General features: G+C 43.5%; 1 long non-coding RNA gene across 1 annotated transcript; it reads left to right on the forward strand.

Moving 5' to 3' along the window:
- Window positions 1-18,898: 18,898 nt before the first annotated feature.
- LOC146433372 (uncharacterized) lies at window positions 18,899-27,226 on the forward strand. The gene is made up of 2 exons (XR_014854089.1): window positions 18,899-26,420; window positions 26,517-27,226. It is a non-coding gene; the product is annotated as an uncharacterized LOC146433372 (long non-coding RNA).
- The last annotated feature ends 373 nt before the right edge of the window (window positions 27,227-27,599 follow it).

Here is a 27,599-nt window from a genome sequence, read left to right on the forward strand (position 1 = left end):
GACACAACACAACAACTTTGCTGATTGTCAGCCTACTCTTCTGCCTGTGCTTTCCAGTCTGTTAGTAAAACTGTGACAAACTGGTTCATAGCATCATGTTGCTCTTTTTTATAATTACTTCATCCATCTGTTTTCTCTGTATTGATGTCAAAGGCATACTTTCAGCCTGCAAAAGACAGTGAAATTGCTGAAGGGCTTTTAATAGCTCTGAAGACATCCAATTTAATAGTAATTTAATGAAATTGTATGATTTGTATATTATTTTCTCTTGGTTTGAAATGAAGTTTTTTAAAGTACAGTGTTTAATTGATTAAGAAGTCATTAAGAAATCACTTCAGAATGTGTGAAGAGGCTTCCTCTGCTCTTTGCCTTTATAAGTGACTTCTACTCAGTGAAATCATCAGTAATTTGATTTTACTCCCTTTTGGAGCCATGCTGTGATTCTCTGACACTTGAAACTGTCATATTGCCTGAATTCTGAACTATATCAAAATAGGAGTACCAAAAAGATTTCTTGGTATGAATACAGGTATCATAAACCTGTCTTTTCAGTCATTTTAAGAAGAGCTAGAAGGCTTCTTCCTGTATCATTTCATGTTGAAGAGAATTCCTGATGGAAAAAAAAACCAATGGACTAGCTAGGGGTACTGGTACCAGCTGTATCAGTGTAGCATATGAAATAAATAGTGTTGCCAAGCTGGTGTATCCAGTGTCAGCTTGAGAAGTGTGAAGGAATTAGTCTGGTAAGTGGGAAGGAGTTAGTCTGGTTTCCTTACCCTAGTGCAAAAATTCATTGGAATATGGTGTGCCTGTTGTGCCACCTGCCTCTGTGCTACAGAGATGAATGAAAACATGTTAAGTACTCTTAAAGAGCTGCTAAATTATGTTCATGCTTTAAGAAACATCTACAGAATCCTGTTGCTTTTGTGTGTAGAAGATCTCCACAAGGCAGGCAGGCACAAGGCAAGAGCCTTCGTTAATGTGACTTTTGCAGGTGTCAGCCTCCATACTTAAAAAGAGTGGGTTTGAAACATAGGACTTGTATTTAAACTTTTTGTAACCTTGAACGAGAAAGGGATCACTCGCCTAAGTGGTGTTGTAATGGAATTCAGTTCAAGCCAGGTCTTTCTCCAAAGGGAAGAAATGAAGCCCAGTTATTGTTGCGTTACCTTTAGGTCACTATCAAATTGCCCGAGTTTTCATCTTTTTGGAGCTCCATTGTGACCAACAGGACCCTACACAGATTGGTGCATAGCTCGTCAGAAGATTTATGTCTCTCTTGAAATCTTAGTTCCTTGGTTATTCTTGGAGCAGGAGGTGCATATATCTTTGAACAAATTCACTAATCTCTGACGCATTGCCCGTTTATATTTGCTGTTTATGTTTCTCTTTCCAACTTGCCTGACTATTCTAGGCAATGCTCAATGTTTTCTGAGATAACTTTATGTAATTATTATCCAAAAAAGTATTAGCAGGCTCCTTAAGTTTTCTCCATCTCATCTCATCTTTTGCAGTTACCTAAACTCTCACCTTGCTGACAAGCTTCCAGCACATATGTCCTAGTTCGCAAAATTGCATTTACTAAAATAGGCATTAATCATGGTCATGTTGCTAGCCTAGATTCCCTTCTTTGCTTTCACAACGTGCATGTAACAAAAAGCTGCTTGATTTTCATGTGAGCATCTCTGCCTGGAGGATCCTCAGTATGATCTTGCTGCCCAGTGGTTGGAAGAGAGCTTCTTCTCTGTCGTGCAACTATTTGCAACACATGAGTTGAGACATCTCTGAACATACTGTGGCAGAAGAGATAAACATCTGACTGGGATAAAAATAAGTTTAATAATGTCAAAGGTAATATTAGAAATGTGTCAAATCATCGTGAGTGAGAGGCAAGAGCAGCAGGATCTCACAGGATTAATGAATTTTTATAAATTTTGTTTCTTTTTTTATTGTGAATTTTTGAGTGTTCATTAAAAGGTGTCAACTGTTACAAATAACTTTAGGAAATTTGACATTTAGATTGCCTCCTATCAGCTTTTGTTTAACCAAGAGCCACTGGAAGTCTTCAACACCTTCCCCAGCTGCTCCAGCAACCCACATGTGCCTTCAGAAACCCCGGTGGGAAACTCAAGTAAAGTTTAGGTGTGATTCTGTGTTTGTATTTTCCTTGGATAGAATAATGTACTTACAAAGGAATGTATTCCTATTTTTTCCTTTATTTTACAGTCCTTTCAATAGAGAACACATTTTTTATCCTTTGCTTAGCACTGTGCTGCATTGGAGTAATGGAGCATGCAGAACCAATACATGAGATGTCAGGAGAGGCTGGCTGGTTTATAAGGGAAGATCAGAGTGTAAAAGTGTAAAAGCTACCCAGAGATGTTCAATCCACAGTCCCCTCAAAATAACAAGGCTCAATGCAGTTCATAGAGAGAGAGAACTCCCCTCCCTGCCCGTCCATGACGTTCTGTTCCACTGAAAATGCGTTTGAAAGTATTTCTGTCAGCACAGCTCCTGTGTGAGGGGGATGTTGCTCTCACCCTGCCTGAGATGACTAAACCCAAAGGTCTCAGTTCTGCAGCTAATCCCTATGGTGGGGTTTTTATTAACTTTCTCCACTGTCTTTATAAGCATAGAGTCTGCATCATCATCCTGCATCACTGTATTTCTGATTTAGACTCTGCCAGAACTCGTGAGCCTCAGACCAGGTAACAGCATCCTTCTGGGGGAGTTGATGACATTCCTGCTGAATTCAGTAGTGTGCGTGTTCCTTGGAAGGTCACAGTACAAATGAAATCTAGTTGTTGACTTAAAGGTCTGTTAGGATATTTCAGGGATCTTTTTTCATGAAGATAGCTGGGCTGGGTTACAGTATAGTAGTGAAAGCTTAGTGTTTGTTGCAGAAATAACAGGCTGTGCTGCAAGAGAGTTAATGTTTGCTGTCATGGAAACCTGTTGCCTTGGAACATGATTAATGAGACACAGCCTAAGGGAAAGGAAGAAGCTATTCTAGAAATTAGTGTTCAGCAAACCCTAAGCAAGACCAGCAGTATACAATACCATGAATTTTAGTTATTTCAAATTCTGTTGACTAGTTCTCTTAACCTTGTCTTTTTATGTACTTATTCAACAGCTTTTGTAACCACATGTTTTTGTGCGAAGAAAATAGTTCAAAGCTAATCCTTCGGCTATTTAGAAATAAATAGGATTTTACTTGCATTCCCAGTACATTACAAAATTTGTTCAACTTTTTTGTTCAACACTGAAGACAAACTTGTGGCTGGTCTGGAATGCCCCAATAGGCCAGGGGACAGTAGCAGTTTAGCTGAGGATTTTTGCCTTTTGATTGTAGTTGTAGGTTTCAGAGTCCAGGGATATGAGGTAGGGAGCATTTCTGGGGACTTACCCATGTGGGTAAATCTGGTTACTCCTATGTATTGGTGTGGTAAGATTGCCACTCTCTAATGCTGAAAGGAAACTCAGGGAGGGGGACATACAAAAGGTTTTTAAAGTTGATTTCACCCTTCTGCCATTTCCTTTTAGAATTCTCACTGAGAATTCTCTCTTCTGGAGTTCCTGCTCCAAACCCAGTATGTATCATTACACCAGATTCTGTAATGGAGAATAGAATATTTTTCTTCTGCAGAGGTGAATTTGGTGTGTCTGTTGTAAAAAAACAACGCTGAATGTAGAATCCCTAGTTACACAGGGTGACAAATTCATTACAGCTTGCTGTGGATTTCAGCTGCCCTCTGGACCAGAATCTTGCATGAATAAATAACCAGTAGCTCTAAGTCTCCTTGCCTTGTGGAGATCACACTTCAGGGTCCTCCTCCAAGCTCACAGTGAGGAGTCAGCCTTAGCTGAGCTGAGCCAACAGTGACAAGTCACAGGGGAACGTCTTCACAAAAGTTTCAGGTGAAAGAATCTTCTCTTTTTATTTCTCGAGAGGGCTTAGGATGTGGTTCTAGGTGAGTATTATTCTGGATAGCAGCTCTGAAGGCACAATCTGACAATGTGGCAAGAAGGAAATATTTTGGGAAAATGAGCAAAGCTGGCTGGGTTTGTAAGCTGACAGCTCTACTGGGGCAAAGGAGGAGTTTTTCTTGTTTTTTTCAGGGTCAAGACAGTCCTTGCTTGCTCTCAGAGGGAAAACTGGCTTGGATAATGAGTTCTTGCCTGGCAAAGGCTGACACAGAGTTGGCAATGACAAGAATGCTCTCCTGGCAAAAAGGTGCTGCAGAGGGCAGTGAAATATCATAAATTATTTGAAAATACAATAGTAAAACAATTCGTTCTGGTTGGGTTAATATGAAGAAACATAAACATTCAGCAGGACAGATCTGTCTGAATTATGATGAAAATAATTAATATGTAAAAAAGTTTATGTCATAATATATACCCCAGCATTGATGTTTAAGTCTGGCACAAGACTGGGAAAGCCTAAGACCTCAAAAGATCTTGTTCATCCTTCAGTCCCAGGCAGGATCAGCTGCAGTTAAATCATATCTGTAACTTTTTTGTAACATTTTTGTAACTTCTTCAAATCAGCCTGTGGTAGATGTTTCAAAACATTCTTGGACAGTCTGTCCTGAAATTAAACCCCCCTCCGAGATGAAATGCTTTTCCTAACGCCAGCTCCTTTGGTGCAATATAAGCCCAGTACTAGTCGTGATAGATATCAAGCACAGATAAAGAAAAGCCTCTTTTACGTTTCCTGGTGCAGCAGCCCTTTGAGGGATTGGATTCTCTGTTTTGCTGTCCAACTCCCAGGTAATGCTCAGGAACAGAGAAGTACAGTGCTGGCTGTGCCTTCAGCTGGCTGTTGAGTGGTTTTAAGCTGGATTCTCTTGTGTGAACTGTATTCAGTTGTGGCTGATGAGTAGCTGCTCAGAAGATGTGAATAGCAACTAAACTGATGAAAAGCAGAAGCACAATTCCTTTCTCTTTTTCCTGTTTTCTTACACTCTGTAAATCCTCATAACAGCTGTGCATGAGGCCTGGATTGAGCAAATACTTTGTGGTGTGCCCTGTTACAAACATGGAAGAAAGCTCAGACTGCTTTAAAGGAGTACCTGCATTTTTGAGTTTAAATTATCCCCTGCCTGGCTACCTCAGCTCTGAGGAAACAGCTTTTTCTTTCCAGGTGTAGGAAAAGGGGAGTTCTCTTCACTGTTACAACTCTGGAGCCATGCTTTAAGATAAAATGAACGAGAAATAAAGCTTGTTTAAATTGTAACAGGTTCTGGCAGCAGGTGGGAGGTTCCCACATGTAATTTTCCAGCTAGGAAGCAGCAGAAGAGCTCACCCCTAACAGGCAGGGCTCTTCTGGAAGGCAGGAAACTTAAAATATGCTGCAGGGTATGGTTTGTAGGCAAACAGTGAAGGAAGGCATTACAAAAGGGATGATTTCTGGCTGTCTGGCTGCTGTGGGGTGCTGGAGCACAGCTGCAGCCTAGTGCCTGTGGAGGGAAGGGCTGAGAGCACACGTGGGCAGCTGCTGCTCTCTGAGAGACTGTGATGGCCAGGTTAGTTCTCAGCATGTAAGAGCCCAAGGAGTGGACCAAGGTGATGCATGGGCTTGCAGAGGAAATGGGAAATGAAATCCTTTGGGACAGCAGAAGGAATTGAGGGGCTGGCTGCAAGACACAAGGGTTTGCTGTTGGTTGGCTTGTCCTGCCATGCATTGAAGGGCAGAGAAGCCTCTATGTTGTGTGCAAAGAAGGTTGTCATATTAGCCATGTTGGAGCATCCAGTTCTCTCCTAAAGGGGGAAAATCTGAGATCCTAAATATTTGCAGATTACTCCAGTAAAAGGAAAAACTAACAGAAAAACAAATGGATACTTTTAGAGAGAACCTCAATTTTCCTTCTGTTCCTTAATGAAAATACAAAATTTGTTTGTAAGAAGGTACTGATGGTTGTTGAGGGCTTTCTGCAGTTTTTTTTAGTATTGACTTTGTGTGGCTGCTGAAGGCTGTGTGTGTGAGGACAAGCAGTAACAGTGTGGCACAAGTAAACAGGAGTGAAAGTGCTTACTGCTCCTGCTCCCCTTCTGCTCTAAGGTGATCCCGGCCAGGAGCAGAAGGGAGGTCCTCCAGGTCTCTGGCATGCAGCTTCCCCTTGGCACAGGTTGGAGAAGCAGGAAATCTCTTAGTCAGGGATGGCAGCCAGGAGCATTAGAGAAGTCCCCGGTAGCAGCTGGTGGGAGTGGAGGCAGAATGCCCTGCTTCAGCATCCCTGCAGGAGCAGGGCAAAGGGGATGAGCCACAGCACGGCAAGGAGAAGCTTTTGCAAGAGAGAAGGTTGAGAAGGAGGGCCTTCAGATGCAGTCTTCACACCATTTGCAGGGGAGTACTTTCTATCTTGTTATCCCCAGCTTTCACTCATTCTGCTCTCCATTTCTTCATGGGTGCTGCCCCCTTACTCTTTACCACTTTTTTGCAAGCCTTCCCTGTTTTCTCCAGCCTTGTTTTTTTCCCTTCCCTTCCCTTCCCTTCCCTTCCCTTCCCTTCCCTTCCCTTCCCTTCCCTTCCCTTCCCTTCCCTTCCCTTCCCTTCCCTTCCCTTCCCCTGATGTCTATTCTTGCATAAACTCCCCTTCCCCTCCTGTCTCTTCCTTTATCTACTCACTTTTAACTGACTTTCCACAGAGGGAAGGCAAGAAGGCTCTGTCTCTCCAGGGACAGCAGAGCAGTGGAGCCCAGGAGCTGTGTTGTGCTCAGCCTTCAGCTCCTGCTGCTGGCACTTCCACAACCTTTCTTTTCTCCTTTCTCTGTGTGTTTCTGCCAAGAATGCAAAGTCTGTTGGAATGCCTGGTTTGAAGAATGACTACCTTTCTGGTGTTGTATTTCCCATTTCTTCTCCCTGAGTAATTGCAGAGCTCGGTCTAGCTCAGGTGAATTTGGCAGTATGTGATGCTTTGCATAGGTTGTTACTGCTAGTAGATCACATGGCAGCTTGGTGCTTTTCCAAACTGAAATGTTATTTGGGGTCCAGATATGATATTAAGAGACATATGGAAAACTCAGGTCTGTTAGGGCTTCATTGCTAATCGATTCTAGAAAGATGAGCAAGAAGAGTATTTTCACTCACATTTTAGGATGCTCTGTTGTCCAGAGTTAACTTGGACACCCAGAGGACATTTTTGCTGTGAACTTTCCATCTCTGCTGCATATCTATTTGAGAAAACTGATTTGGAACGCAGATAAACAGAGACCCCACAGAAAAGCAAGCAGTTAAATCAAGCCAAGGCTAAGAATGCTAACAAAGCCAAAAGGTCAGACAAGAAACCCATTTCACACCAAAATGACAGAAAGATGGTGTTGATTTTGCTGATTATTTTTAAATAGAAAAGTGTGTTGGGCAGAGGCCAGTGTCATAGCAACCCTTGGCCCGTGTGTAGCACTGCTTTTTCTGCACCTTTTCTTTTACACATTTGGTCTGTCACTTCAGTCATCCTTGGGCTTTCATACCATGGCTGTGGCCTGACCCAGCCTGGGGGAAAGGAGCGCAGGTGGGAGCACAGCCTCTCTCCAGGAGCATCTTCCGTCTCTGGCACAAACCCACATTGCTATGTGCACTTTTCAAATCTCCACTTTTCTCCCTAATTGACTGACTTTGGAGAAGAGATGGAGCTAACAGTAGTATTTCTGCTGCCAAGGCCGTGCTGGGGAAGTCGGGATTTGGGAGCTGTAAGTGATGCTGCCCTCCAGGCAGCTGGAATTGGAGCTAAATGTATCCCCTGCCCCTGCCATGGCCATTCCCAGCTGAGGAGTGAGAGCTTCTGCCTGGGCTCAGAGGAGGCTGGGGTTTGGCCATGCTGCCTAAAGCTAGCAGAGAAGGTATCTATCACAATGTTAGTAATTAATCCCATGTAAGAGCTGAATCTCAAGTTACCCAGCTTGTTCCTCTCTCTATCACTTTGCAGGTTTTCTGGGTAAAATGCCGTGGTCCATCTAACAGGACTTGCAGTCTCAAGTAAAAATCTGAATTTTAACTATGTAGAAATAGCCCCTTTCTAGGTTACTTCTTCTGCTTTTAAATTTTATGGCTCTGGGCCCTGGTTTATTTCACAAATTCAGGGCTGTGTTCATGTATGATTTTTTCATGTCTGCACATTTCAGCACAGCCTTAGCAAGGCACAGAGGAGAGGGGATCTGGAATTTGGTAGCACTAAACTTTATGATGCTTCTCTGCCTGTCCGTTTGGGCACCTTTATGAGGTGTTATTGAGCAGCTTTATTTAGGCAATCCCAAGGACTGATGAACAGCTACTTTGGGTTGTGCCAACATCCTGTGGAAGCGTTTCCACCTTGCTGTGAGCATGGGGAGGGCCAGGACAGGGCGTGCCCAGCTCTGCTGAACAGGGAGGCTCCTGTGGGATGCACAAGCAGGGCTTACCAGAAGACCTAATGCTGGGTGGTTTGTTTTCATTTTTGAGTCACTATCTGATAAATCAGCGTGCCTGAAGAAGTATGTTTATGGTTTTAGTATTCAACAGAAAAGTTTGCCCTTCAAAGGTGCTGTGGGTGCACAGGCAAAGTGTAGCTCCTCAGGCAGCAGCAGAGATGACCCCTGACCAAACCCCTGGGTTTGGGAGGAAGTTCAGGCTGTTGATACCTTTTTTATCTTTTTAATGAAACCTCCTTCCTGCCATTTCAGAGGAGAGGAGGCTTTGACGTCATGTGCTGATGAGTCACTGCTGTTAACAGGCCAGCAAGCAGGGATTGAGAGTGCTGTCTGGAGCAGCTGCTCTGTTAATCATTCACAAAAAGCCCAGAGAAAGCTCAAGGGGAATGCTTGTGAATAATTAAATTTCTGTTTTCATTATGAAGATGCAGTTGATTTACCTGGATCTGCTAGAATCCAGGTACTGGGAAATGAGGGAAGAGGACAATGATCTCACTGATTTGTTGATATCACTGCAAATAGCTTTTGGATAGTCATTGGTGTCAGTCAAACATAGACCTGATTTAACAATTTCATGTAAAGCTTATGTAAATACAGCTCTGACCATCATCTACATCTCACTTGCCACAGCCACTGCAACCATATATATGTTTTCTAGAAGAGAATTCTTGGGGAAGCAAATGCCCTTGATAAGGCAAGACATGGGAAGGCTGGATTTCTGTGTGCATCTCATAGCCTAAAGTTGTGTATTCTCAAGGAAAGCATAGTTGTCCATGTTTGTTCACTGATATTTCTCCTGTTCACAGACATCTTCTGGGGCTGGCTGAATCATTTAGAGTTGGTGCTAAATCAACAAGAGATGTTGCACTCATCGTTGTGATGAGCTTTAAACTTCAGCTGCCAACATGCCATGACCAAAGAGTTCATTAGGTTCTGTTTTGGGTGATTAGGACTGTTATTTCAGACAAGGTTGAAACTGGATAAATTCGTAAATGGTGAATTATTCACTGCTGAACTCTTCCTCTCTAGTTTTACATGTCTTAGACAAGAGCTCCTGCCTTTTACCCAGAGGTAGAATAAGATGGGCAGTTTTACTCCCAAAACAATCCCATCCGCTAAGTGGTCAGTTGAAGCTGCCTTAGATCAGAAGGATGATGCTTGGTCATGACAAAATATTAGGTTTAGCCTACACAGTTGGATTGCTGGGACCATGGGGAGCGTAGGATTGCTTAAAAACATTGACTTTAATTACCTATACAATGTGAGCAGAAAGTTGTTCTGCCTGTCAGACAAATAACGAGAAAGAAAACCCACACCACAAAACCATTTGAGTCTGATGAACCTTTCTGTCTTTGGGCATTGTTTTCACAGACTTGTGAAAGCCCACAGATCTGTAGGCAGAACCTAATTAACTACAGCCGTTGAAAGAGAAAGTTCGAAATGATTTGTTGAAAACTGACTCTGTTTTTCATCTTCCAGCACTGTGGCAAATTTACTGTGGGTTTGCTTTCTTGAATCAATTCGTACAAAGTTTAACTGATCGTATCAGCTCCTCCATACCCATATTAGCCCCAAATTCTACAGTTTCCTATCACAGTAAAACGTGCTTATTCAATGGGCTGAGCTATTCTTGATAGATGAAAAAAACATGTTGGCAGATGAAACCAGATAACATCACTATGGAAGAAAGAGTTATCCTGGAACTGCAATAGCTGATGATTTGCCATTTCTGTAACGAGATGATTTCCAGAGCCTGCTTCTCAGTCTGCAGATACAATGGGCAGTCTGGACCCTTTCAGAAGTGCTGGCCTCACTCCCTGAGCAGGACCAGACCTGCTGGTAGAGTGGGAGAGTGGGGTGGCTATTCAGATATTTAGGGGTAACAGCAAAGGCCCAGCAGAGATAATACATGAAATCTTATGGAGGGGAACAGAGGAGTTCATTGGAATGATGAAATATGGGATGGGATGCCAGCAACAGGCTGACTGTCCCGGGCTGGGAAAGCAGAGCCAGAGGGATGGGGACAGTAGTTATAGTTATGAGGGTTGTAGCTTCTCAGATCATTGCCATGCTGTAGTGAGTGGGCAGCATTGTCAAACCCATGGAAGGTGTGATCAGGAGGAAACAAGGTTTGCATTGATTTTGGCAGTGGTAGAGCTCAATTTAGAGATGTCAGCGCTGAGAGGTTCTGTACACACCCTGTCACAAGCAATTGGAGATCATGCACCAAGTGATTGTGTTCCCCACAGAATCACAGCCTGAGAAAAAATGGGTGTCCAAGGATGGATGATTTGTAACTTTGCTCCTGTGGCACGTCCTTTCTGGATCTTTTCATGTTTGCCTTCTGACCCTCTGAGATTCCTATGTTCAAATTCCTATTAATTTCAGACTTACCCATTGAAAGATGTGATTCTAATAAATTAATTCCATTATAACTATACCTGCCTTTACTAATAACTCCTGCTATTGTGAGATTTGGATTCTGCAGCATCACAAGCCAGTGAGCCTGGGATGTGGGATAGAGCCCAGTTTGGATATCAGAGTTTAGGGAGGTTATTTATGCAGCAGGGGACAAGGTACCAGCAAAGCAAGTTGGGTTGCTCACAGATGGAGCATACGTTGTGTGACATCCAATAATAACGAAGGGCTCAGAGCAGAGCTGCCAGCAAAAATTGAGGAATATTGAAAATAGGGGATATCAAACAGGAATTTACAAAGTGTGGGAATAAAACAAAATCAGAAGGAGGATACCAGTTAAAATCTAAAACAAACCTTGTTTCTGAGGCCTCATTTCAAATGTTGATTCTATAGAAGATGTTTTTTTTAGTTGCTCATTACAAAGGGTCCTACTGAAGAGTTGCTGTTCCCTGGGAAATTGGATGCATTGTGTAGTCAAAATATCATATTAAAAATAGAGAAAGATATCTGGAAAGATGTGGATGCAAGAAAGCAATGCATTCTGAAGAGGTTTTTAAAAGCCACCCAGAGAAATTGGCCATGTGAGGTGTATTGCAACACTGAGAAGCTGTTAGCAACAAGACATCCTGTGGGACACCAAAGCCTGGCTCTGCACGTAATCATGAGCACCTGGGAGCCCCTGAGCTCCCTCCCCTGGAGTCCTTGCCTTGTGGACGAGGACAGCTGATGGTCTTTGCTCTGACATTTCTATTACTGGAAGCATTCTCTGTGGGAAGGGCTGGAAGGTTTAAAAACAAGTTTGAAAATTTTCCCTATTCTCTAGACACATTCTTTTTTCTCCTAATTGCAAAGCAAGTATAGGGTTTTTTTTTTTTTTTTTTTTTTAATGACTGATTCAGCCAGCCATTTAATCATTTGCTCTCTGCACTCAGCAAAAATGTGAGTGTGTCTAGACAAATAATAATTGGAGAAAGATTAACACAATCTGGGATTAAATGATGGATTCAGGAATCTTTCCCCAACCCAGCTCAACAGTACTGAGAAATTGTCCAGTAGGTTTTGGCATAAATCATGGTCTCAGGCCAGTGTCTGGGGTGAGTCTGAGCCCCGTGGTGTTGGAGGGTAGGTGTTCCCTCCCTCAGGTGCCCTCATGAGAGCACAGCTCTGGCTGCTGCCTGCCTTGGTGCTCATTAGTGACCACAGTGTTGTGTAGGAAAAGGCACAACTGTTTGCTGCTCAGATGATCAGATTTCTTCACTCACTTCTCAACTGGTGCTTGGGAGAGCTTGTCAAGGCTCCTTGGACCTGCCAGCTCCCCAGGGCTGCAGTCAATGCCTCACTCACACAGCAAAGCATTAGGGAGTTCTTGTAGTGCCAGACTGGTTACAGGTTAGGTGTGTCATCATTAATTATTGACAGAGCACTCAGAGATGGGATTGTGATAGCTCTGTTCTTTGCTTCTTTTATAAGAAAAAGAACAGCTTCTAAAGTTAAATTTTAGAAGTTTCACATTTTACGGAGCTGCCTATTCTCCTGTGCCTGAGGGGATGCGTTTCTCTTCTTCTAAGGGCAGAACTAAGTTTCTCTTCCATCCTTGATCAGGCCCTGTGGGATTTCCAGAGGGCTCAGTGTCCCATGTAAGCCAGCACATCAGATGACTCCAACGCATCAGCTACAAGCTGTTCTCACAGGTACCAAAGGCAGCCGATGTTCTGACGTAGGTGCAGTGATTAACTGCTCCCTGCTTCTCAGGAGAGCCCAGCAGAATCCTCAGGATCCGTCCTGCCTGCAGTCCATGCTCATGAAGATGGAAATACCTGTTGCACCCCTTGCCCTGGCAGCCTGGTGTTGCCTGCTGCATCCTTCTGTACGCTGGGGCAGGATTCTGAGTGTCCCTGTCAAGCTGTTCTGCATTTTGAGAGTGTGGCACCTTGTCTCCTCAGAGAGACAAAGAGTGCCCTTCTGGAAAACAAGGTCAACTGGATTGTTTTGGAGCAGATGGCTTCCTTCCATATAGTGGCATTTTCCTGACTAGACATAAATATCAAATGTAGCTATATGTGGATCTATAAGTATAGTAACAAATTGTAGGGTTAGGAGAATTTAGAGCTGCTGAAGAAATTATTATTTTTTTTCCCCATAAAAATCAGTCAGTTCTGATTTTTTTGTTTTCTTTATCTTCAATAGTCATCCTTTAATGTAAGTTAAGCTGGCAGGTGACAGGTTAGCCCAGTCCCTCCTGGGGAAGGTTTTCAGTGGAAGATGGCTAGGAGCAACTGCACAAGAAGAGTTTGATATATTCTGAGCTGTCTGCCCCGGCAGAGCGAGGGTTTGTTGAGTTCTGTGGAAATGTGAGCTAAACCAGATCTGATCTGGATACTAAAGCAGGAGATTGATGGGGAAGTCTGGCTTATGAGGCTAGAAAAAGTGCAGGTGAATTAATGGCACACGGAAAGATTACTTTGCTGTTTCCAAGTAAATGCATGTTGCTGTCAGTTTTGCTTGTTTTTTTTCAAAATATAGGGAATGATTGTGCCCCAGATTCTTGTCTGACTGTATTACAGCATGCCTTTGGGGTGGGGTAGGGGGAGTGACCTACATGTCTTATTCACGCATTTGAGCATTACTTGAGATTTCCTCCTTTTCAGGATGTCTGTATGCTTTTCCTGGTCCTATAGAAGTAATTAGGCAATATTAATAAATTTCTAATACTATTGTGTAGGAGGGAGCCTTGAGAGGCCCATTTCAGCTCTATTTTCATATTGCTAAAAGCAGGCAGCCCCAGCAGTGAAGGTCGCTGCTGCAGGGTGTTTTACCCCTGTGTGAGAGAGTGGCCTTGGTGGCGATTGGGTAGCTCTGCCTCTCCAACAGGGGCATTCAGATCTCTGCCCTCCAGCCTTATCTCATTAGCTCTTTCCAGAGAATGCAGCAGAAACCTAATGTAATCACTTTGGTGTTCAGGGGCCCTGGCTCAGTGTAGGACACTCTGGCTCACTAAGGGGAAATGCTGCTCATGACTCATTTCCACTTCTCTTCACTGAGTCACTGTCCATCCCTGCTGTTACAGCTACCTGAGAGAGCCTGACTGCATTCCTGGACACTTGGAGTCTTACCTAACTGCAGATGTGGAGGGAGTCACTTAAAGACATGGGAGCTTGCTATACCCCCCAAAACACAATGAACTATGTTGAAATAGAGATTTAGCCAGTGTGTTTGAAAGCCTGGGTTTAAAATGTTCAGGTTTCCTTTGGCTGGTAGATCATTGCTGAAAAAGGACTGAAACACAAGGACTTCAAAGGAGTTCACATCCGAGCTAGAGCTGAATTTCTCTTTCACAGCTTGGGCAAGTTTCCAGAGCAGAAACAAACTCATATATGGTTTTTAATATCATCAGCCTTGCAAGTCAAGCACCAAGTTCAAGTGTACAGTGAAGGAAGGACCTTGACTGAGTACCCAGCCATAGTTCATGTGCCTTCATGCTCCTGTGTCTGAGCAGGAGAAGAATAACCATCAGCAACACCTCCCCCCTGCCCCTTTGGCAGACCCTCACCTTTCCTCTCCCTGGGTTTCCTTCTGGCTCCTTGTGCTCTTGTTTTCATCTGCTGGTTCTGCTTCCAGAAGGTGCCATGAGCTCCCCACACATTTGTCTTTTCTGTCAGGTTTCCCAGTGCCCATGGTGACTGCATCCCAGAAGTCACCCTGGTCCAGCTGCAAGTCCAGAAGCTGATGTGGTTTTATGTGTGTCTGCTCAGCCTCTCCTCACATAATCCAGTCACACATGGCAAGAGATCAAGGTATCTTAAAAGCAAACATGGTTTATTACAAAAGAGAGAATTTTCTGAAACAAACACTTGTGTGTATTTAAAGGAATTTTTTGTCTTTCTTCACTCAAAAGTTTTCTGTTCTTCATCAATGTTGACGTCATCCTGTTTTAAGAAATTTTTATTTTTCCCTTTTGAGATGAAACTTAACACAGTATACCCCAGTACTCTTATGAAAAATGCTCATTTCTTTAAATGTCTTTACTAATCCCAGCGAACAAATACCAGCATCAGTATTTAGAGACTGAAGTGAAGCTAGAGGCGTAATTTATTTCTCAATAAATTTAGGCTACCCAGCTCCCCAAATCCATAGGTTTTCATCCTTTTTCTTGTGATTTGGTTGCCTAAGGCACTAATTACATAGCAAGGTAATATGATGTAACATTCCTTCACGCAGACCTTGTCTTTAGTTCCAATATTTCCAAAGGAGACCTCCCAGCCTGCTTGGAGCAACCTCCCAGAAGGCAAATCCATTATTCAGAAACCTGCTTTACATGGATGTCCTTTCTGCTCCCAAGTAAAAGTGTTCCTGGTCATGAGAGTTGTTGACCCTCTCCAGATACTTGTATTTATCAGCCACTGTTAATCCAGAACAGTTTTGGGATTTTTCACTTTGTTGAGATCTAATGATCAGTCAAAGTGACCAAAGGGGGGTCAGAGCATCTGCAGAGCTGCTGGCTGCTTTCCCAGCCCTGTGCTGCTGCTGTGTCTGACTCCTGCACAGATCCAGTGGCAGCAGCCAGGAGCTTGGGCTGAGACCTTCCTTGCCCCAGTGAGTTGATACATCCCCTGCAATAAACCCAGACCAGAATATTACTGTAAGTAGGTCTATTATGTAAAGCAGCTAAGAAATTAGCAGGAAACAAAGCAAAACCTGGCTCCATTAAATCTGATTAGTAGCTTTTGCTAGAAAATGCTGGCAGCACAAAGATTTTATTTGTGTTGTTTCACAGAGGTTGGCTAATAGTAAATCACTGAAGCTGAGCAAGGAGTGCTTGATTTACATGTGCTGTGTTCAAAAGAGCCTTGATGTTCATGTGTTCCCCAAGTCTGGGCAGAAGTGAATCCCTGAAAATTAACTTTCAAAGGTTGGAAATGTACTTTCTCAAGGCTCATGGATATTTAAATCCCTGTGGTTTGGCTTTGACCATTATAGGATGCATCCTTCCCTCTAATTAAGGTGTTTATGGCCTACATATGGCCAGATAAGCACAAATAAATGAGACTGATTTATGAGTTACCAGCCCTCAGTAATTCTTGATGGTTGATGCAGTCTTGGTGTGGTTTGGGATGCACTTCCAGTGCAGCTTCTTGGAGCTGTCTGTACCCTCCTTCCCCTCTGGGAGGAAGAAGAGACCATTCCTGAAGCCTGAGCCTGGCTTCTGAATTTCTGCAGTCTTTCAAGTTTGCTTTTATTTGTTCTATTTGACATGTCTCATGAAGTGACTTATTAGTGGGGTATTGAATATTGCTGAGTATTGGGGCTTCTTTGTTCTTAGTTCTACAGCTGTATTTTAGTCAGTCCCATTTTCCATCATTTAAATCAAATAAAATGTGTGTTTTGGAACAGAAAATTAAGTGCAATAAATCAATCTGATAACTAATAGCTACCAGAAGTTAAATTTAATTCTGTGAGCAGCCCAGGGGTTTGCTATTTGGGCAGACAAGTTTTCAGCCAATTCTCTGGATAAGATGCAGAAAGGTTGCATCATTGCACAGCTCTGGCTGGCAAAACATGTCATAAGAGCAGAACACTGTTGCTTAGTGACTTGTGAAAGATGATTAACCCTTTCCCAGAACTCCCAATTTTCCTATGGAAGCCCTCCTGAGCCATCATTGTGGACAGTAATTGAATATGAAGAAACTACTCTAATATCTTTAGCTACTAGGTGTATTGATTTATTAATCATTAATGTTTAATGAAGGACTGTCCTAATCTTACCGTTAGTTACTGAAGGAGATCACTAAATCAAAAGTCATTCGTCCACAGTGTGATGTGTAATTATTGCAAAGGAAGGTTCATATAATTACAATAAAGGTGGAGAAAAAGTAATTAAAACTATTTTGGGACTGATGGTGGTTAATGCCACTGCTGCTATTTCTTCATATGAACTCAGGTATTTCTAAAATTTCAGCTGAATTTAAAGAGTGAGCCCATGTGTTGGCATTGCTCTTGCAATGGGTATCTTGAGGCAGAGTTTGGTAGCAACAGTAGTTAGGGAAATTCCTCACCTCTCGTCTCTTCCCAGTGCAAGAGAGACATGGTAAAGGCCATTTCAGTCTGAAAATGGTGATTTTAATTAAAAATATAATTAATCTTTGATGTTGATGGGCTGAAAAAATTCTGTTATCTTATTAAAAATCTTATTATCTTTATTTCTTATTATGAAATAAAGCATGAGTTGATAAGCAGCAATGTGTGGGTGTGGTTGGCAGGTTTGGTTTTACCTAGTGTCTCCTTTTGCAGATACTGCAGAGCAGAAATTTTCCTCACAGTGTCACTAACATGTTCCAGCATTTGGGTTGATTTTGCAAATGTTTTGGATGGTGTTCACCTCATGCAGCATGAGCTCTCTCGATGTGAGATGTGGGGTCAGTCGAGCTAGAGCAAGATGAGCAATCCTCACCTCTCCCACACATCCCCCTGGGTGGGCTGAGCTGCCCAGGTTTGCCCCTTTTTGGAGCAGCCTGGAAAGACCCCAGGCCACAGAGAGTGCTGGGTGAGAGCAGCCCAGCCCTGTGGCTCCAGGGGTGTCCCGAGGAGTGTTATCTTCTCAAGGATGGCTTCCCAGGGTTCAGTGTGCTGCTTAACAGCAGCGGCAGAGCAACACGGTGTTCCACTGCAGGGTGGAAAAATCCCCCCGTGGGAACAGAGGATTTTAAATTGCAGTGGTCACTCCCTGTGATTTTAGTTGGTAATAAAGGCAAGAATTCCCCTGGAGCAAGAAACACTGTTGGTTTCACCTCTCCCCCTCAAGGAGCACTGTAACGATTGACCCTCAGTTCTGGTAGCTGGAGAGAAGGTGGGGGCTGAGAGCAGCTGCCTGTGTGCAGCCCCAGCACCTGTGTGACTCTCCTTCATCAACAGGGAACACCACCTGAGCTAGAAACATGTTATACTTGGTAGTGTAGAGATTGTGCTCTCTCTTGTTTGCAGATGGGTAACTCTGTGACCTTAGCAGAGACTTAAAAGGTGTTAGAATCAATCCAGGTGACAGCTTGGCACGACGATAACCTTTGCCATGACATATCCAAATGCAGGCCCTGTGTTTCTTGATTTATCCTTGTTCTGTGTGCTGCCATCAGGCAGATACAGAGACTGCTGGTGATCTTGTTTCCCAAATGTCTTATCCTGCTGCATTTCAGACTTTTGGCTCCAGAGAGCAGCCCATGTGACAAACAAGCTGCCTGTGTGCCGTGTGGGGTTTTGCTCTGCTGCTTTTTGAGTGAGTCCGTGCCATTGAGAGATCTCCAGGGAGATTAATGCTGTAACAGAGGCACAAAACAATTCAGATATTTCTGAATTGTTAGGCAGATTATTTACTGTTGTTTTGAACACGCTTTCTTAACTTGCCAACAGCCAAAAGAAACTTGAGTGACTGATATCTGAGCCATTTTCTTTCCCTGTTGTTAGTAAGGAGATGGAGCTTCCAAACTGGGATGTTTTGGCTTCTCAGTAGAATGGATGGATCTGACTTGTCTGAAATACGATTTCTGTTGGCGCCTGTCAGAGGCAGCAGCCATTTGTCTAGTGCTGTGCTGGCTGGCGTGTCACGCAGTGGGGACAGCATGTATTATTACCCTGCTCTGTCCCTCTCCTGGCAGGCGTTAATCATGCCAGCTGTGGTGCTTTGGTTCTGAGCAAGTGATCCTGCACGGGTGCCTCCAGTTGTTCTGGGCAGAGCCCAGCCTGGGAAACCTGAATATCAGTGCTCCTGTAATGCCTGTGTGCTCTCATCTCTGTTCCTGGGGGTTCACAGAGCACTGCAATTTCATAATATGCTTCTGGGAGGAACAGACTTAAGCCAGGATTTGTGTGGGCAGTAGGGCCACAGCAAAGTAATATGTGTGGATGAATCTGGTTGCCCTTGGGGAAATTCTTAGCATTTCTTGTACCTGTTCTGATTCAGATTTGGTATGGTTTTGGGGCACTGCGTGATTTTGTGTCTGTAGGAGAGCCTGGTCCATGGAAAGGCTGCAGTGACACTGAGATGTAACTGCACAGGGTGTGTCCTGGGGCTGTGTGGGTTTCGGGCTGAGGATGCTGCAGGGGCTGAGATGTTTCTGGGCTTGGGCAGCCTCGAATCAGCTCTGGGTCCCTCACAGCGTGTGAGCACACTGGGTACCTGGGGCTTAGAGCTGCAGTGAAGCCATGGCTGTTTGTAAAGCACTGTCCTGTCCCCTCCCTCCCTTCCCTGCTGTGCCAGGGAAGAACTGTGGCAGAGAGAAAGCCCAAACACCCTGCTAGTGAGTGAGGGGGACATTCACACCTGAGCTGGCACCTGCCCTGCCTGCCTGTGCACCCTGGTGGGGTGAACCTGGGTCAGCCCATCATCCCCAGAGCTGGGTTAGTTCCAGGATGGATTTGCTGTCAGCAAATACACAGCTACCTGCCCACGGGGATCCACTGCTCCATTTCCCAGAAATTCTTCAGTTTAGGGGGAAAATCTGGACGTGTGGTTATTCATTAGTTCTAGGGGTGCTTAAGCCATGTGAAATGTAAATAGGAAAACAGCACATGAAATTCTAGTCACTATAAAGGGGAAATAAAAGGCAACTAATTTAGAAATTATTGATTTTCTTTTTCCAGTTGTTCGTGGTTAATATTTAGCCACCCTTAGTTGTGCTTGAGCATGGTTGTGATCACAAAATGTGAGACAGGCAATAAGGAGTGGCTGACTTCATTATAACATCCTTTAATTAGTGCAGAAAACAGCCTGTCACTCATATCTGAAGTGGAAGGGCTGCACACAGAAGCATTCCCTGGGATGAAATAACGTGTGATTCCAGGTGAGGCTCTTTCTTTCAGCGCTGTCAACAGCGAGCCCTGGGGAGTTTGTTCTTTCCAGCTGGATGATAGCAAGTGACAGATTTCTTAATATTTGTTACAGTGTTGATGCCTTTCACTGCACGGCACATCAGGAGAAAAAGATTCACTGCTCTGAATAGCTGAACCTGGCCTTTTTATCCTCACCACTGGATTTTAGTGGTATAGCTTAAAGTGTAAAGCCTGTGATATGAGATTATTAAAAGTTCTTTCGTTAAGCTGTAAACAACATCTTATTTTAAATTGCATTAAATTAGGTATTTGAGACAAACTCTATCCACAGGGACACTGTGCACAGGTAGAAAGGCTCTAATCACCTCCATCCAATCCCAGTCCCTTGGCTGGGATGTGGGTGAGTGTTGATGGACAGCAACTCTGATTTGCCTTCAAGCATTAGAGAGCAACTGCTAATTGTCCTAGCAAGTGTTTCAAGGTTTTCTAGCCCCATAAACTCAGGCGGTATTACACTGCAACGGCTGAAGAAAGTGTTTTGCAACCATTACTGGAACTGAAAGTTAGGTAACTTTTTACAGATACTAAAGCCAGCGCCATAAAAGTGGCAACCCTGTCTGGCTCCAAGAAGTTCCTGGTAACAGAGGTGATAGTTGAATGTTTTGTTTCTGTCTAAAAACTAATTTCCATTGTATCCAAAGGGAAAAATGGCTACAGAATCACATAGTTTCAAGAAATTGCATATATAACAAAGGCTGTATTGTGAGAAGGAGACTCTATTTCAGATAAAAGATATAATTGTTATTGAGAAAGGTCAGAAGACACCCATGAAATATGTGACTGAAAGTGTATTTTATCGTAGACAAAAATTATCATCAAACACAAAAGTGTCCCAGTTACAAACATTCAGTTACTGACATTCATTTCTTGTGGTCTGGATCACCTAATTCTGTCTGATAAGCATCGCCTTTATTTCGGCAGTGCTTTTTCCCACTGACCCATGAGAAAAATTTGATCTTCCTAGCCTTTTTGCAGCAGCATGTAACAGCCAAGAGTGTGTCTTCAGATGTCACACAGGGTTTGATGCCCTGAAATCCTGGTCACAGGTCATAGCTTGGAGCATTGACAATATCTAGTAATGAGGCAGTGTCATGTCAGATACAACTGGATGAGTTATTTGTAACAAACAACTGATTTAATTTCTTTCCCTTGGTCCCTGAATGATCTACTGTGAGGTTTTGACTGCCAGAGATCTGCGTGTGTGAAATGGCAATGAGTGTTTTATGCAAATGGTTCCACTCTCTGGATTGCCTATCAGCTATTCAGACACATTATTTCTCATTATTTGCTGTTTCGGCTGAATGACAGTCCTGGTAAGTCACGGGGCACTGAGGCTGAGCCCTGAATGAACAGCTCCCAAACTCACATGGAGCTTGCAGGATGGCTAAATCCATGCTCTGAGCACAAACCCTCATGCAAAAGGATTTGCTGTGCTTTCCTCGTGTTCTTGTGCCGTGTTTATTGCTGGCAGGGGGTGGGAGTGCTGCCTGGTGTGTGGGGCAATCCCTTGCCTCACTTGGTATGAGCTTTGAAGCATATTTTGGCTGCATTTCCTTGGTTATCAACACGTGGCACGCGGTGCAGGGAGGCAGGGGTGAGCTGGCAGTGGGCAGGGGTGAGCTGGTTTGGGTTTGGCCACAGGAGCCAATTCCCCAGTGGCACTGGCCACTCTCCCTGCTCCTCACACAGCCCAGGCTTTTTCTCTGCCCGGGAAGCAGGCGACGTTTGCTGTGTTCCTTATGCAGTTTTTCAGCAAGAGGTTGTACATGAGAGAGCTACATCATTTGTGACAGTTGTAGCTCTAAATAGGAAATGATTAATATTTCATGATTATTTTTCTGTAAGGCATGATTCTTGGGAGAATGCATCAGTCTGACTTGCTGGAGAGAATGAGCCTGCCTTGCTCAGCTTCAAATGAAAATGTAGTCAGGCACTGCATGCTAATATTCCTACTTTAGATGAAAGCTCTCTGGCTCACTGACTAATGCTCTACTGCCAGGATGTCAGTGAAAAAGTGTGCACTGCAGTTTTGGAAACTTCTGTTTCCCTCATCAGTCTTGCAGGTTATCTGCCATTCTGCCTTCTCCTTGTGCACCTTTAGTCTAGGTTTTAAATAGTACAAGAGGTCATGAATGCCAGCCGACTGCATCAACTGCAAAATCTTTGATTCTATTCTTTCCTTTTTTATTTACTTGTTTTTTCCTTTCTTGAGTCGTGAGCAAACTACTTCAAAATACTTCAGGGTTGCACCACAGAACAGCAAACAATTGGTCAAGGAAACATTCTTGTCTCTGTGATATGACTTTTCTGTGAAGGTAGCTGTTCAAAATGCCTCTCAATAACATATATTGGCAAGTGTCTTACAGAACTTTTGTCCTTATAACATCAATGGAATGGTCACAGAGTTACTGTCATTCAGCAGTGAGGTCACCAAGGCTTTGACTGCCCCAGACTGCTACAAGAAAGTCAACAAGATTATGGACAGCTTGGTAAGAAAAGTGCAATGGAAGCTGCTCTTTTTTCTGCTTTGCCAGTTGTTCTCTAGGAGGAGTTACACCCTATTGTAGTAGGATGCAAATCAGGATGAAAGAAACAGAGGGACAGATTCCTATTTACTTATAAAGGTTCTTAAACTTGAACTAAGTTAGACCAGATGAAAATGCTGTATGTTTCCCCAGACTGGTATAATGACTTAATCCTTGCACAAACAGCTGTACTCAAATATAAACTATTCACAGCAGATTCTGCTGGTCCCAGACAGGGTTTCATTCTGTTAGACACACTAGAGAATACTCAGCAACGTGATGTAGGAGAGGCAAGACTGCAGAAAAAACCCATATGTTAGAATGTGTCAGCATTGAAGTGGTCTGTGAAATGTTAATTTACCCATCCTCCACTCCTGTCCCCTGCAAGTGCTACACTTGCTCTTAATTACAGCCATGTCTGCCTTTGCAAAAGAATGGATATACTCCCTGTCACCAAGCAAAACAAGGATGCCTGGTTCTTTCTAGGATGCTGTTTTGTGGCTGGATTTGTTTGTATATCACAGCTGTTCCAGATTATTTTAAAGTATCTTGGTAGCCTCTAAATGAAGCAGAAAGAATTGTGCAGGAATAGCAACTACTTTGCAAGACCTCTACATTCACAAGACAGCTGAAAATAAGTTTTGGAGGGGAATGATTTACAGCACCTGAAGTACTTAGAGACCTCATTAAGGGACAGGGTCAGCTAAGAACTTTTGTCTGTGCTGTGTAAGGATTCAGGGACTTAGAAAACTATGTAGCCTGAATTGCTTTGCTTTGCATTGCTTTTCTGCCTAAAAAAAACCTCATCAAACCACCCCTTTGGGGTGTGTATAATTTTCTGCACATGTGGTTACATACTGTGGTATTTGGTGATCCATCTTTTTTAAGCTAATGCAGCCAGTATGTCAGGCAAGACTTGCTCAGCATTATTAAAATTCAGGTTGTTTTATGAATTTAGGACTTACTTTAGCACAATGCAAAGTATGAATTCAACAGCTACTCTGCAGGTCAGAATAGTCTTCAGCCAACAGACAATATGGCCATGGGAAGATACCACAATTATCAGTGGATTGTAGCACCTTGTAGATGTTGCTTTTGATGATCAACAGAGCAATCAAATTTGCAGGCTTGTTTTATAATCTGTCTGCCTGAAAAATATTGCTTGCTTGCTTGGATTTTTTTTTTTTTTTTTTGGATCTCTTCTCCTAAAGTGTCATTGTTTGGTAAAAGGACTGGTTGGACTTGTTTATAATAATTACAAAGAGAGATTGGTTTGGTCTGGTTTTGTCTGAATGCCACTGGCACAGAAAAGCCTCTGCAGTTCTTTTGGTTTCCAAGTTAATGTAGTCAGGGTGTTGCTGCTGATAGATGGTGTCTGAGCCCTGGCTGTCTGTGCAGCTGTGAGGAGTAACCACATAAACTTAGTAATAAGGTTTTTGTCAATACTAATTAAAAATCACGGTTAAGGGCTCTCATTCAGCAAACACTGACTGCTGCTCTGAGCACTTAGATATGTTTTTAATTTTGTGCATATTCCAAATATATTTGCTCTTATTACAACTGAAGTATATACTTTGAATGCTATGGGTTCACTGCTTTTTAAAAGCAAATTAATAGCTGGAATTCATATATGTGCTTGGTGGGTAAAAATCCAGAAACATAACTGGAGTTTTGGTATGGATTTACTTTTGGGAGCAGCTTCTGTATTTCTGCTTCCCTGCAGGTTAATTGTGCTGGGATTTTCTCTGCTATGCTTCTCCCTTCAACTAATTTTTCCTAAGATTTCTCTTACATCGTAAGCCTAATTTCATCCATTTAATATTGCTGTTCATCAGCCTAATTACCCTTTGCTCCCACCTCCTTGGCACAGACCCTCAAAGAGACACTCAGTATTCCTGCCTCAGCTCCTGCACCATCTGGTGTCTCCAGTTGGGAGCTGTGTCTGTGGTTTCCAGAGGAGCTTTCATCTCTGTGCTCTGCTGCCTCATGTACTGCAGCTGCATCCCTGGCAGCTGCTGCTCACTTCTCTTACCAACTCCTGCTGTGTCTCCTCACACTGCAGTTCCTCCTTCCAATTGCTTCCTGTCCCGTGCAAAATACCTCCATTCTTCAAAAAATATGATAAAATGGGACTGATGTCCTTCCCAGGAGCTCAGGGAGCTCTGCTTCTGCACAGGACCAAGCTGATATCTGCCAGGCACTGCCAGGTCCTTGCAGAAGAGAGGATGAGGAATGAGGAAAGGACCTTCATCCATCAGGGTGAGAACCAGGCAGCAGGGGCTTCACAGGGACAGTTTGTGCAGCCGTGGTCAGAGAGGCACCGAGCCACAGCATGAGGCCATGGGGACACACAGCTGCCACAACAGGCACCAGTGATGCCTTAAGGATTCTTAGCTTCTATTTTTCATGTATTTGTAGTTTTGGTGTGTAGCTCTAGGCTCCATATAAGGTGCTAAAAACCTCTGTTCCCAGCATTTTACACAAAACTCTTCCTCTAGTTTGGAAAATCCCAGGACACTGCTGCCTCAGAGCCCCAAAATATGTAAACAGTGAACTGGGGGGAGCAGGCTTGGGGTAATTGGCATCATCAGCTGAAGGTGTAATTGGAGAATTGAAGCCTGATATATGTTTATAGACAGAACTTATGAAATGTGAGGAACTCATGACTCGCTGTCCATTTTGGGTGTAGCCTCTCGAGTAGGCTCTGTCTGCCCTAAATGCACCTAAAGGCTTTAATAAATTAATCTGCTCTTTATTCTCCTAACTTTGTCTAGCCTTCTGTTTCAGGAAGCCCCATTTCAGCCCTCACCAGCACGTCAGGGGAAACTGAGCAGAATCCACCCCAGCAAACAGATTGGTCACGACTCCCTGATAAAAAGCAAGCGTCAGCAACCCGGAAAGGCTGGGCTTGGTTTTGTTTGTTTGTTTTTCATATAATAGCATTATGAAATGGTTATGTACAATTGAGAACCTCATCAATATTACATCTGCAACAGATGGTGAAAACCTCCCGGCATGGAGAAGTAATCCATTTAGTTCTTCAGACAAGATCTCCAGTGCCAGGCAGAGCATCTGGCCTTTGGTCCATCTTTGAGGGACAGTAGTGGAAACTCACAGGCAGCCAGAGCTCCTTGTGACCCCATAGCCACGCAGGAGCACCTGTGAGCCAGCTCTGGGTGATGCTGACAGCAATTCATTGAGGGCTTTGTGACCTGGTTTCAAACAGCTGCAATGAATTGCTCTTGCCTTGAATGTCAAACCATTTATTTTGGGAGAGCAGAACACTTCCATGAAATGCAGCACCATGCTGAATGCAGTGAGAACAGATGACAGGATGACCTGGCATTTTTTTGGAAGATGGCCTTTGAGTCCTTGGGGATGGAGGTTGCATCTTGTGTGCAGCTCCTGGGCTGTGCTTTTTGGGGTGTGCAGCCCTGCAGCTGTGGGATGGACCTGAGGGGATTTTTTGCAGCACAGTGGCAGAACTGCTTCAAAATAAAGGTACCAGCTGTAAGTTTGGTAAAAAATGTATCCTCCCAAGCAGGAGCCTCAGGGCTGGGAAGGGCACTCAGCCCATCTCAGGCACTTACCATTAAGGTATGTAAGGCAGAAAGTATTTGCCTTAGGGGAAAATTGCAGCATTTTCACCTGATTATATGGATTTTACTTGCCAGTCAAGGCTCTGATAGCTGAGAGAGATGTGCGACTGCTATCTGAAACAGTTTGGACATACAAACAATTGTTCTTCCCACCTTGCCGAAGTGTTAATACTTATCCAGTAGGTTGGAACCTGTTTGGAGAAACAATGTCACCACTTGCATTTTGACTTTTGCCAGGGAAGGGACCAGCCTGCCTATCACTTTTTCCTGCCTCAAGAGACCTTTTCATGACTGAGTGATAAGAAAAAGCAAATTACAGATGTTAACAGATCTCCTGACCTTTGCAGGGGGAGGATGCAATGTTGTGACATGTTGTGCCATGTCCCCAGCTGTGCCCAGCCCCTGGCTCCCACCCCATCCTAGGTCGGATGGAGCACAGTAGCTTTCCATGTACACCTTGTCCATTGAGGAATGTGCAGCTCCCAGATCCCACTGTTTGGTTTCTCTGTCTCCTGCTGTTCACAATCTGCCTCCTGCACATCTGTTTGATGGCACTAAACGCTGCCCAGCCAGGAGTGGGTGTCAGTAGGTCAGTGGGCTGTGCTGGCTCTGCCTCCCTCCTGAGCACAGCCCGCAGCACTTGGGGGAAATGATTAACCTGGTCTGTTCTGCTTTTTGCACAGAGGTTCTGGACTTGCCTTCGTCCCACAGCCAGTCAACTGGGGAAGCTGCCATTGAAGCCAGCCAGCTTTCCCTGAAATTCAAAGTCAGTGCAGCTGAACCCTAAAACTACAAGATTTCTGCTTTGATCCTGATGTGACAAATGCAAATAGCCACAACCCCACGGAAAGGATATGAATTTGTGCTCTCTTTTTGATGTAATCACTCATTCTTATGTTGACTAAATTTTTATTTTGTATACAGTTTTTAAAAAGAGCTTGACACAAAGTGATTCTGCCTTGTCCATGTGTGCTAACAAATAATTTCTTCTTGTTGAATTTGGCTCCAGAAGAAATTCTCTAACAGTGTGCTGTGCCTTGCATTGAGTCTCTTTTGTCTATTTTTGTCACATTCTTGACCAAATACTAGATTTGATTTTGACCCAGATCCGTATAAATTACTGTAGCAACAGGGTTGGAATTCATGCACACATATACTAAGCAAAGGACAAACCTATGGCCTCAAAAAGGGCTGTAATGAAACCAGTGAAACGAATGACCCTGACAAGGACAATGCACGAGAAAATTGTGATAATGTTTTATGGCATGGAGCAGAGCATGGCTTTTTGCCCTCCTAGCTTTAGCACATAAACTCTCACATGCTCCATTACTAACGCACCTGTTGGGGATGGAAGAACCTTTGCCCACGTGCAGTAATACTTGGGGAATGGCTGAACTCTAAAAAAAATTTTAAAAAAGGATGAAAGACAGAAGTGTTAAATTTAGAGTGGCAATTTTGCTCCTCTGAGCCCTATCCTGTGTTGTCAGACAAGGCAGAAAAATGGACACTTTTCTGCCAGAGACATGGAGATCCAAAATCACTGAGCTTCTTCATGTTTATGAGTGATTAATGTGAAAATTAATGAGGTTTTAATGTAAGTAAGGGATAGAAATTACTTAGCCCCAAGATCATGAAGTTTCTGCAGAGGAGAATTGCTGAATGATTTAGCAGAGGACTAAATAATGAAACTAATCTTATGCACAGCTGTGAAAGCACTTCTCTCTGTTTATTTAAAATGAAAACTCACATAAACGTGTGTACAGCTCAC

Source organism: Lichenostomus cassidix, chromosome 9 (assembly GCF_008360975.1).
Source record: "Lichenostomus cassidix isolate B80296 chromosome 9, HeHo_3.0, whole genome shotgun sequence".
Classification (NCBI taxonomy): Eukaryota; Metazoa; Chordata; class Aves; order Passeriformes; family Meliphagidae; genus Lichenostomus; species Lichenostomus cassidix.